Source organism: Gallus gallus, chromosome 1 (genome assembly GCF_016699485.2).
Source record: "Gallus gallus isolate bGalGal1 chromosome 1, bGalGal1.mat.broiler.GRCg7b, whole genome shotgun sequence".
Taxonomy (NCBI): domain Eukaryota; kingdom Metazoa; phylum Chordata; class Aves; order Galliformes; family Phasianidae; genus Gallus; species Gallus gallus.
Window position 1 is genome coordinate 161,087,010 of NC_052532.1, and position 11,802 is coordinate 161,098,811.

Below are 11,802 nucleotides of genomic sequence, written 5' to 3' on the forward strand. Positions count from 1 at the left end.
GTCAAAATGTTATGATCTTATCCTCATGCCTCAGCAGCTGTGAACATTCCCTTCACTCTAGTATTTCCTGCTACTCCAAATATAATAGTCAATGACAAAACAGGTGATAAGGGTGGGTTTTGGTTAACTGATCTTAGGGTCCTCATATAAGACCACAAGAAATCTTAAATCACTCTCTTCATTTAGAGGAAAATTCAAGAAAAGCCCAGTATTGACCTTGAAAAGAAGAAGAGAAGGTGAAAAATGGTACCTTTACTGACTTTTTCTGACTCTCTAGAAACTTTAAAAATTCACTCCATTTGAGGGGTTACATATCTTTCAGGAGTAAGTGCTCTACGGAAGAAAAGGTGTTGAAAAGGATCATTGGATTTAAGCATTTACTGAAAGTAAAAGGTGCTTGGGCTGGGAAAAGAAAAAAAGGTTATAGAAATGATATAAGGAAACTGGAAAACATTGAAATACCTCTTATGAAGCCAGCATTGTCATGTTTCTTAAGGAAATTTTGCTTTACAATGACTGTTAATTTCCAATTTTTCAATATTTCTGTATTCCTTATCCCTTAAAGGACTTATTTTTTTTCCTTTATTTCCTTTTTTTCTTTGTTCTTTCTTTTTTTTCCCCCATTTCTGCTCTCCTCTCCTTTCCTCTTACTAAGAAAAGGAGGCCAAATGGAAGTAGATATTGATTCATTTTAAAGTTAATGTCATGAAATAAACTTTCCGCATGTGCATTTAACTGAAATGTAGGCCTCCATGAGTAACTTTCAATTGCCCTCATTTATACTGAATAATTTGAACATATCTGCCAGTGCAATGTTATAATCTGTTGGTAAACAGAATACAGATGGCCATGGAGAGATAAGATAGCACCTGAATGAGGATATGTTACTGGAATTCAGAATTACTAACTGAATCCAACTTGAAGCTTTTTGAAAGCTATTAAATTAGAAAATATTTCATAAGACTTAATAAGTTCTTTGGAGTATGTTGAAGGAGTGGGAGCACAGGTAGTGTTCTCCTCAATCATACTAGTTAGATACTGGGACCCAGGAAGAAGAAGGACAAACCCCAGAGGCCATCTGATAAAGGGGAGCCAGTTGATGAGGCCTTCTTGATTCATCTATAATGGGAGTTATGTTCACAGGGTCTCATCCTGAATTTTGACCAACTGGGTGTCTGCTGGGAAACCACATGGTGAGCAGCAAGTAATCCAGGAGATTTCTAGAGTCTGCTGGGGATAAATTTCTGTTCCAGGTATTAGACAGACCAAACAGAGGTGAAGCTTTACTGAACCTGGTGGTCCCTAGCACAGGAGATATGAATAAAGAGGTTAAGAATGGAGGCAATCTGATCTGTAGGGACCTTGAGGTCTTTAAGACCTTGAGGAATACGGATCTAGCAAAGAACAGAGTCAAGACCTTGAATTTCAGGAGACTGAACTTCTGGTCATTTAAGCAAATGATGGATGGTATTCCCTGGGAAAATCTCCCTGGAGACAAAAGGATGGAACAGAACTTTTTTTCTTAGAGCATGGTAGCTTTCCATCCCCCAGAATAAGAAATTATGCAGAGGAGGCAGGAACTATCACGGCTCGACAAGGACTTGCTGATCAAATGGAGAGAAAAGAAGGAAATGTATAGGCAGTGGAAGCAGGAATGTGTGGCCTGGAAAGAATACAGGCACGCTATCTGGGCATGCATAGATGAGGTCAGGAAAGCCAAGGAGCAAATGGAACTAAACTTGACAAAAATTATGTGAAAAATAACAAGGGATTCTATAGGTACATTGGGTAGAAGAGACAGGCCAAAGAGAGTATCAGCTCTCTGATAAATGAGAAGGGAAAAGTGGCTACAGCAGACCTGGAGAAGGCCGAGGTACTCAATGAGTTCTTTGCCTCAGCCTTCACTGGCAGTCAGGCTTCCCACATCTCTTGTGTCCCTGAACTGTTAGGTTGGGTTTGGAGGAGTAAAATCCTTCTCAGTGTAAGAGCTGAGCAAGCCTGAGACCACCTCATAAGGCTGAATGTGTAAAAATCTTTGGGGCTAGATGACATGCATCCTGAAATAATTTGTTGATAGAGTTCCCAAGCCACTCTCCATTATATTTGAAAAATCATGACTATTGGTTGAAATCCCTGATGACTGGAAAAATGGAAACATCACTTCCATTTTTAAGAAAGGAAAAAAGCAAGACTTGAGGAGTTCCAGGCTGGTGAGCCTCACCTATGTGCCTGGGAAGATCATGAAGCAGATCTTCCTGGAAGCTATGTTAAGGCACACACATTCCCAAGGGCTGATTGTAGCTGATCAAACTGGAGGGCTTCTATGATGGAGTGGTGGTATCAGTGGACAAAGGAAGAGCAACTGATGTCTGATGTCATCTACCTGGATTTGTGCAAGGCCATTGATATGATCCCATACCACATCCTTCTCTCTAAGTGGGAGAGATGCAGATTTTAAGGCTAGACTATTCTAGTCTAAAAGGAAAAGGAATTGGTTGGATGGCTACAGCCAGAGAGTTGTATTCAGTGGTTCTCTGGAGGTCAGTGGATCTCTAGAGATCATCAAGATCAATCCCCTGCTAAAGCAGGTTCTCTACAGTATGTTGAACAGGTAGGCATTCAGATGAGTCCTGAACATCTCCAAAGAAGTAGGCTCCACAACCTCTCTGGGCAATCTGTTCCATTTCTGTCACTCTGTCATGGTTTTATGATTTTTGGTTATTGGTATTCCATATCATAACATCATGTAGTGCATCAGGAGTTAAAGAGTTAATGCTCCAGTTCTGGGCACCTGTCCGGAAAAGAAGAAGAACTACATACCCCAGGGGGCTTTGCAGTCAGAGAGGTGATATAAACCCTAGCAAGATCACCTGAGGTCCCATTTTTCTTCGGCTCTCCTCCATGCTGCTCAACCCAACTGCGCATCTCACCTCAGCATTATGGTGAGGCCTCCAGTTCTCAGACACTCTCTCATTATATTTGATTTATTTGCTTCAATTCTAATTATATTTTATTACAGTTTTTTTTTTTTTTTTTTTTCCATATGTGTATGGAGCTTCCTATGTTCCAGATTTTGGCCATTGCTCCTTGTTCTATCTCTACACACCACTGAAAACTCTGGCCTCATCCAATTACCTCCCACACTTCAGATATTTATAAACGTTGATCAAATCCCCTTTGAGTCTTCTCTAGGCTGAACAGACTTAGATGTCTCAGCCTTTCTTCATATGGGAAATGCTTCAAGCCCTCCACTGGACTATTTCTAGGAGATTCCTGTCTTTCTTTAACTGGGGAAACAAACAACAACAACAACAACAAAAATTGGACACAGTAGTCTAAATGTGTCCTCACCAAAACAGAGTAAAAGGGAAGGATCGGCCCCCTTGACCTACTGGCCATGCTCCTTTTAATGCATTCCAGGTTACCACCTGCCTTCTTGGCCACAAGGGCACACTGCTGGCTCAACTATTATCCACCTGGACCCCTTGTCTTTCTCTGCAGAGCTCCTCTCCATCACTGACCCCTGAGGAACACTGGCCTCCCACTAGACTCTATACCACCTATCACAACTTGTGAGAATTGCCAGTCAGACGGTTCTCAACCCACTTCACCACTTGTTATGGTTTTATGATTTTTGGTTATCGGTATTCCACATCATGTAGTGCACTGGGAGTTAAAGAGTTAATGCTCCAGTTCCAGGCACCTGTCCAGAAGAGAAGAAGAACTGCATACCCCAGGGGGCTTTGCAATCAGAGAGGAGATATAACTTCTGGCAAGGTCACCTGATGATGACTCTCATCCCTGCTGCTCTCCTCCCTTCTGCTCATCCCGACCATACGCATCACTTCAGCATTAGTGTAAGGCCTTCAGCTTTTGGACAATCTTTCTCTCATTATGTTTGATTTCTTTGCTTCAATTCTAATTATATTGTATTGTAGTGTGTTAACTTGCATTCCAATACCACATTTAGTAAATTAGTTTGTTTCTCCTCAGATTGTTGCCACTGTTTTTAATGATTTTGGGGTCCCCTGTTTCCCTTCTCTGGAGGTGCAGATTTTGCAAAATCCCTCTGCCCCACTAGTCACAGAACTGGGCTGAACCAGCCCATAAACTGTTGACACCACTGAATCATGATAACAGCTTTTCCACATTGTGAGAATATCCTTTCCACATAACTTGAATGGATATAAGATGAAGGGCAAGATGCTTGTGTATACGTAAGCTCAAGAACAAAATGTAGAGTCCATGGAAATTGGCTGCCAAATAAAGATAAGAAAGAAGAATAGACATCCTGTTGCTGAAGATAGGACAATGAGACATGCCTCAGCTCAACAGAACACCAGTATGAGCTGGTTCAGGCTACCCCCTGTAAAAGGTTGGAAGTCCACAGAGAGGTAGACTACTGGTGTCCATCCAGTGACAACCAGAGACCCCCACCTCATTTTTAGGACACATGTTCAAGAGCGTGGGACAATTTAATAATAATTTCTCAGAACTCCAGCAAGAGTATGAGTTAGGAGGAGATATCCCCTTGTACCAGGCTCTGTAATAAACATACCTTCTTTATAACCTTATGTGAGTTATAGAGTTTGATTCCGCATGTCAACATCCACTCATTCTTTGTGAATTAATAGTTTCCTTTATCTTTCAAAGGAAGTAGACAAAGCTAGTTCCAAGATTCTTCAGAAATATATATATATATATAAATCACTGAAATCTCCAAAAAATAAGATAATTTTTATTGATTTTTATTTTTTTAAAGAAAATATTTACCCCAGATTTCTAAATCTAGAAAACTATATACATACCATACATAAAATAATAGCATCATAGAATGTCTTGAGTTATACAGAACCCACAAGAATCATCAAGCCTGCCTCCTACAAGGCTCCTGTAACTTCTCTCCATTCACTATAGGCTCACAGCTGAAGCAATGCATTATCATTGGCTTACAGTTTCAGAAAGACCTCATGATTCTATCAGTTTTGTGAAAGTTGGAACATTGTTTCCATTAGCTTTGTATGTTTTGCCATATTATTAAGGGGCAATCCTAAAATTTTTGCTTAGAATACCACACATTTAGATTCTGTTCAAAGGAGTTATATATAAGTAGCCTATGGAAAATATGGATTTTTATTCTGTTCTGTGTATTATTGCTCTACTGAGATTTTTTGTCGTGGAAGACATTCATGGTTGAAAAAAAGACAGTATTAGACTGTCAAGAACAAATTCAATGGACCCAAGACAAGTTTATTAGCATCATGCAGAGTATAACAATTTCAGTGTGGGATCCCATTAGGGCTTCCCAGACACTTCAGTGAATAGATCAAGTAATCATTCTGTGCCCAGGGAATAACTGATGTTCTTCCATGAGCATGTACAGACAAAAGAATGGTAATGCAGGAATATCTCTGAAATATGTCTTACTTTTTTGACATAATCCTTTAGTGAGCTGCAAAGAAGAAAGAATATCAGTTATTGGCTCTTGGCTGAGTTTTGCAAGTAGCTGCTTTGTTCTATTCAACTGCAGCTGACTGTTTGCCAATACATGTGAAGGTATTTGCCAGTAAGAATTAAGCACAATGGTTTTCACATTCAGCTTGTGATAGGGTAGAGAGAAAAGATTTTGAGATTTAATTGATGGTGCATACAAGCTACCTCAGACTTGAAGCCACAAAGCTGGTACTGACATACAATTGCTATGTCAAGATTTCAGGTTCTTTTTCTGACTTTAATTTGTCTGTTCTCAAGGTCAAATTAAGGAAGACCAATAACAATATTCTAATTGTCCTACTGTGTGTCTCAAGATTAATAACTTTATTAGCCTACTATAATGCTTTGTTTAGCACTTACACATTATGTACAAAATTCTTACTTAGAAAAATACTTGGAAAAGAGGAAATGAAGTTTGGCTGAAACAAGACTGAAAGCACACTACAACACAACTCATGAATTAATTCCAACTCAGTCAATAGGGAGGAAACTTGGATCTTTGCAACTCTAGTAATCACAGGAAAATTAGGGAAGAAATGTTGTTAGAGAAAAAGTGTATGGAATTACCAGGATGTATTCTTACTTTATGCACACATTAGCTATATTTTTAATGCAATTTATTTTATTTACTTTTGTAAAATTGCTCAACCATTAGTGAAAATATTTTAATGACAGGCTTTCTTTGGGAAATATAAAGAGGGTACCTAGCATCCAAATAGGACTGCAGATGTAGATGGACTGCTTCAGTCAGAATTTACTCCCTAATTTCCCATTATTGTAGGCCTTTTCTTGTTACATCACCAATCCTCAGCTCCTTTCTAGTACAATGGGAAAAACCCTCTGTATTATTTTCAGTTCCTACACTACAGAGGTAAGTGACTGTTCATTGTTAGAAGTGGGTGAAAGCTCTTGCATGAGCTGGTTTGGCTCATAGCTTACTTGATATCCTTACACAATGGTGCTACATATGTAGTCTAAAACCAGGCACACATCTGAATCACCTAGTCACTAGTACACACAAATTTAATCTCCATGTAATCAAGGAAAATAAACATGCTTCTGAAGGTCTTGATGGAGATATCCTGTCCACCTAACTAGATTCTTAATTGTTAAGATAACTTTCTCCCTATGCTTATTTGACATCCAAGTTAATCATTGTTATTGAGATTATTTCATGACAATTATATTACAGTAAATAACAAATATATGTTTTGCATGGGTTAATCTTTCAGTTTTATCTATTTTCTGTGTGATTTAATCAATAACATCTTAAATGTGAGCATGTAAATATTTAACTCACATGCATAATTACAATTCCTGTATTTTTACTGGCCATATATATAAAATCATTATGCAAGTGTGAATAGCAATATAGAGCTGTAGTGGAATTCCAGGGTCACAGCCTGAACCAATGGGTGGGCTCTGTGAGTGTGTGAGTGCGGCGGCGCGGCGGTACGAACGGGGGAGGGACACATTCCTCAGCTCGGCTCTGCCTGCGCACTGCTACTGGGAGGGGTGAGTCGATTCTTTTTGATATCTTTCCCTCGTGTGCCTATTTCTTAAATAAAGGCTTTGTCATTACCTTCATTTGCTCTACATTTTGGCGAGCCAGGCAGGAGCAACATCACTCAAACACGCTTATTAGGAAACATCATGACACCCTGTGACGCACTGCTGAACTTCTGGGGACTGGAGAGCATGAATCAGAAGCACTACTGGTCCTTGAAAAAGATACGCCTCGAGAAAGAACATCAAGTACTGGCCCAACAGAACCGTGAAGGGGACTGCCACTGATTGCCTTTATTGTTTTGACATCCTATATTGCGGCGGGTGTTGTGTATGCGTCGCGATGTGCATTGTGTCTTGGGCCACCAGGTTGCAGGGGCTCACCCCCTACCTGCTCAGTCATTGGTTCATGCTGTGAAGGGGTGGAGTGTAGTGGAATTCCAGGGTCACAGCCTGAACCAATGGGTGGGCTCTGTGAGTGTGTGAGTGCGGCGGCGTGGCGGTACAAACGGGGGAGGGACACATTCCTCAGCTCGGCTCTGCCTGCGCGCTGCTACCGGGAGGGGTGAGTCGATTCTTTTTGATATCTTTCCCTCGTGTGCCTATTTCTTAAATAAAGGCTTTGTCATTACCTTCATTTGCTCTACAAGAGCATACATAAATGGTGATGTGATGCAAGAATTTGGAAACAGGATATTAAACTTCTAACATAGAAGATTTGTATCTTTATATTTGGTTCACTTTTAAACAAAAAGGACTAGAGAGCCAAGTTAAGAAAAAAATAGATGTGGACTTTTCAATATTCAGTTTTTCAATGCCAATAGCTTTTCACTGTTCTACCAAAGCACATTTATGGAAAAGAACAAAAATTGTAGATATCAAAATTAATTATTTAATGGTGCTTTTAAAGCACAATTCATCTCACTCTCAGTAACCAGCTATCATGGTAAACATTTCAATATGAAAGCCTTTGTGACTAATTTTGAGGTTGCTGAACAACTTTGTCTAGGACAGAAAATTAGTTCAGTGTGTTCATAATAACCACAGTGCTAAATTGACAAGAATCTAAAAATATGTTATTTAATTATCTTAAATCTAATAAAATATAATAAACATTATTAATTAATTAATTTACATCTAATTTTTACTGCATTGAAACAGAGCCATTTTGAATAATTGGATTAAATTCTTAGAAATAAATTTCCTCATAAACTTTTGTAGTTTTCCGGAAGGTATGTTTGTTGAGCTTTCTCCTTTCTCAAAACAGAAGGGTGAATTGCCATTAAACTGAGAATTAAAAACCAAAACACAACAGTTCTATTTTGACAATGTAATCATTGTCTGTATCCCTACTAAGATTTACACTCAAACTTCTGACCTCTTGAAAATAGCTAAATACAAAAAAAGAACTAATAGAAGGAATATTGGATGTACTTTTTGTAGCCCATATTTCAAAGCAATTTTTAATTTGTATTTTTTTCTTTCATTTTACCACTGGATATTTATGTAACCAATTTTGCCTCCAGAAACCTTTCTTTTTTTTCTTTTTTTTTTTTTTTGTTATAGATATATAGTTACTGCATATTTTATGTCTTTGCATGCAGAAAAATGCACACCTTCAACTTAGTAATTTTATTAATGGCTCAGCACAGTACATTAAAAAAAAAAAAAAGGAGTAGAAAGTGGCTCTCATTCAAAATAAAAGTTTACTTTTCTCTTATACTGCCTTTTCCTTGGAGCAGATTTTCTGTTATTTCACCATTTTTCTTACCTTTTGTGTCCTTCAACTGAAAATAAATAAATAAATAAATAAATAGGAATGCCATCTTCTGCATGTGGAATGCATATGTTCAAATCCACCACGTCTTCAGTCTTGGTTTTCTGGTCATTTTGTATGCCAGCCAGTGATCTGAAAAAATATTTGGTACTTATGAAATATTTGATACTATGTGGTGCCTCTTTATGCATTCCAGTCAGATGTTTGCTGTTCTGACCTGTTTTTCATGATCCCACGCTGGCTGGGCCTGATCCTCCAGCTGTCCAACACATGCCATGCGTATAAGGCCAGGTCAGAATAAAATAAATAGGTTCTAAACTGCTGAAAAATGGGAAAGAATAATTTTATGTTGCTTAAAACATCTTTTCTTTATATAAGGCTGAACCAGCAGAAATCCTTCCTAAATTCAGCAGGCAAAAATCACATGACTAAAATGAATGGATAATTTCTGCATGAAGTCTTGTTCATTCTTGTTAGGAATTTAGTAGCACCATGGAGGAGTTACATGCAAATCATACAAAAAGGGGTGAAAGAGGGGGTCAAAAGGAAGGGTATCACTGTGAGTACCAGTAAGCCAGGATGACCTGTAAAAACTCTGAACCCAAAGTGTGAAGTTTAACAGATCCAAGGACTGATATCAGCCATCACCCACACCCACAACAACTCAAAACATAGCACTATTGCAACCAAAATATGTCATCAAGAGGTATATTCAGTATTATAGTGCGATCAAGTCTTCAGTATTTCTGTCACAAAACACAAATGGTTAAAATCAGCTATCAGCCTTTCTGCATTCAGTCAAGGTCCCACGGGGATCTTCTGTGAAATAAAACAAGACACCGACTTGCCCTTTTTGGGGGCTTTGTTAACGTGGTTAAAAAATGAGGGAGCAATTCAGCAAGTGTTGAGTTTATATTCCTTTTCCTGGGGTGTCCTTAGCCTTCCAAGGATATTTGTTAAGGTTAGGGAAACTGGCCTCAGGTTAGCTGAGTCAATCGACACAGGCTGGCCCGGGAGATAAGGGTGTTTCTCTGACTTATCAGCCACTGGACTGTGACTCACAGGAGTAACTAGCAAGAGTGGTGAGGCCTTGGGACAGAAGGTGTTAACTGGAGGGTCTTGTCCTTTTGTTGTGAGCTTTCTAATATATCCACCTTTCACCACCTCCCGCTCACCTGGGGGGGGGGGGGGGGGGGGGGGGGGCGGGGGGCCGGGGGAGTGAAGGTATCAGCTTTCCCTGTGCTTCTTGAGCTTTTGTTCTGGCCACCAGTTAACTAATTTCTCTAATCTTACTGTGGGTAATCCATTCATCAAATCTCATGGAACGCCTTTTTGCCAGCCCAGTATCCAGAGACAATTACATTTATGATCAATATTTTGTCTACCTGTTTTTACTGAAAATGAGACCTTTTCAATCCCACTGAGCTTTGGGCTAGGTGGCCTGGGGGCAAGGCTGACTGCTGCAATCCTCACTCCCCTTGGCTCAAATTTACTGGAGGAAGAAACCACTGGTTCATATTTTCTCTCATAGTTAATTAACTCTTGGGCAACCTCCCCCTACGTCCATACTTTGTATCCTGACTGCAGATGGTTAGAGGTTACAGTTCCTTCTAACTCTGCCTGGGTTCTTTCTCCCTGAGATAAAGCCTGTATCTTTCCTTGCAGTTGTATGCCTATGGGTTTCATTGACTCTGGAAGCCCCCTGATTAAAGGGGTCATCCTCTCAGGATCAACAGTCATCATCATAGGTGATTCATGGTGTGGCTGCAGCTTTCTGTTGACTTGTGGAATCAAACTCTATAACCACAAAGTAGTTATAAAATCAGGTATGTTTTAATCAACACTGTGCAGAGTTGGATGCAAGGGGGATAGCTCCTCCTAACTTGCATACCAGTCCACAGAAATGTTACATATTTGTAAGTCCAGTTCATACATATTTAACAGGTTACGTTGAACCCCACTACATATTCATTAATCAAGTCCCTCCCCTTCGGCGCATGCGTTGTATTCTCCTCTGGGTGGTCGCATCCCCATCTGGTGGTCCCATGGGATGAAGTAAACACTCTTCCTCATTGTCTTGCTGACAAGTAGTATAGCACCTATGTCTTTCTTACCACAAAAGAATGCTCCTGTGGAATGTAAGCACGAAACAGAACCCAGACCCCCTGCTGACAAGGAGTCTGGGGCCAATTCTTCTCCTATCTCCCTCCTCCAGTTCTCCTTATCTTGCCGACAAGGAGTCTGGCACCTATGTTTTTCTCACCACAAAAGAATGCTCCTGTGGAATGCAAGCAGAATCTAAACCGTCCAGGTAGAATTGCAAAATCAAACCCTCTTTCATTAAGCGGAATCAATCTGAATCAAATCCCCCCTTTTTCACTGTCATACATCATTTGGAGGCAGGCAGCCTTTTGAACACTTTCTACTAACTGATCAGCTGTTCCAGTAATGGCAAGAGGGTCTTCCCTTTCTAGAGGGTTGAGACCACCTGCCCAATAGGCAACCCTCTGTGTTAAGGACTAGAGAGCATGATTCTTGCCAGTAGTTAAAAATAGTCCTGGTCCCCAATAACCTTCAGCTTCTTTTTCTGTTAACAGAATTTGGTCTCCACCAGTGAAACTAACCCTCCATACATATTCTGTCTCAGATTCTTTTAGAGAGCGGCTAAAATCCTTTTTCAATTTTGCTAGTTTGGTGGCTGAGAAGGGAGTCTCTTTAATACTCATTTGACGATCTAGATCCTCACTGCCATCGAATGTATAATCAGTTTTTATCAAAGGACGCATCTGGGCTGGGGAGACCTCTAATTTGTCTAGCCTTGCCTTAATTTTTTTCAATCCTTCTAGAGGATAGATTTTTTCTTGAGGCAAACTATGTGCAACAATATCTCTATGATCCTTATATCTTGTCTGTTCCTTCAGAGCCTCTAATAGGTGAGCTGTATTGTGTTTTTCATTTTCTAATTGCCTTTTGAGTTCCTCTGTTTCTGCAGCGCCTTAACCAATACCTGCAGCGACTCTGTAGTT

The 11,802-nt window shown here is 39.8% G+C and overlaps 1 pseudogene; it reads right to left on the bottom strand.

Annotated features, from left to right (window-relative positions):
- Positions 1–10,093: 10,093 nt before the first annotated feature.
- On the bottom strand, positions 10,094–11,562 carry LOC121109020 (annotated as a pseudogene).
- Between the last annotated feature and the right edge of the window lie 240 nt (positions 11,563–11,802).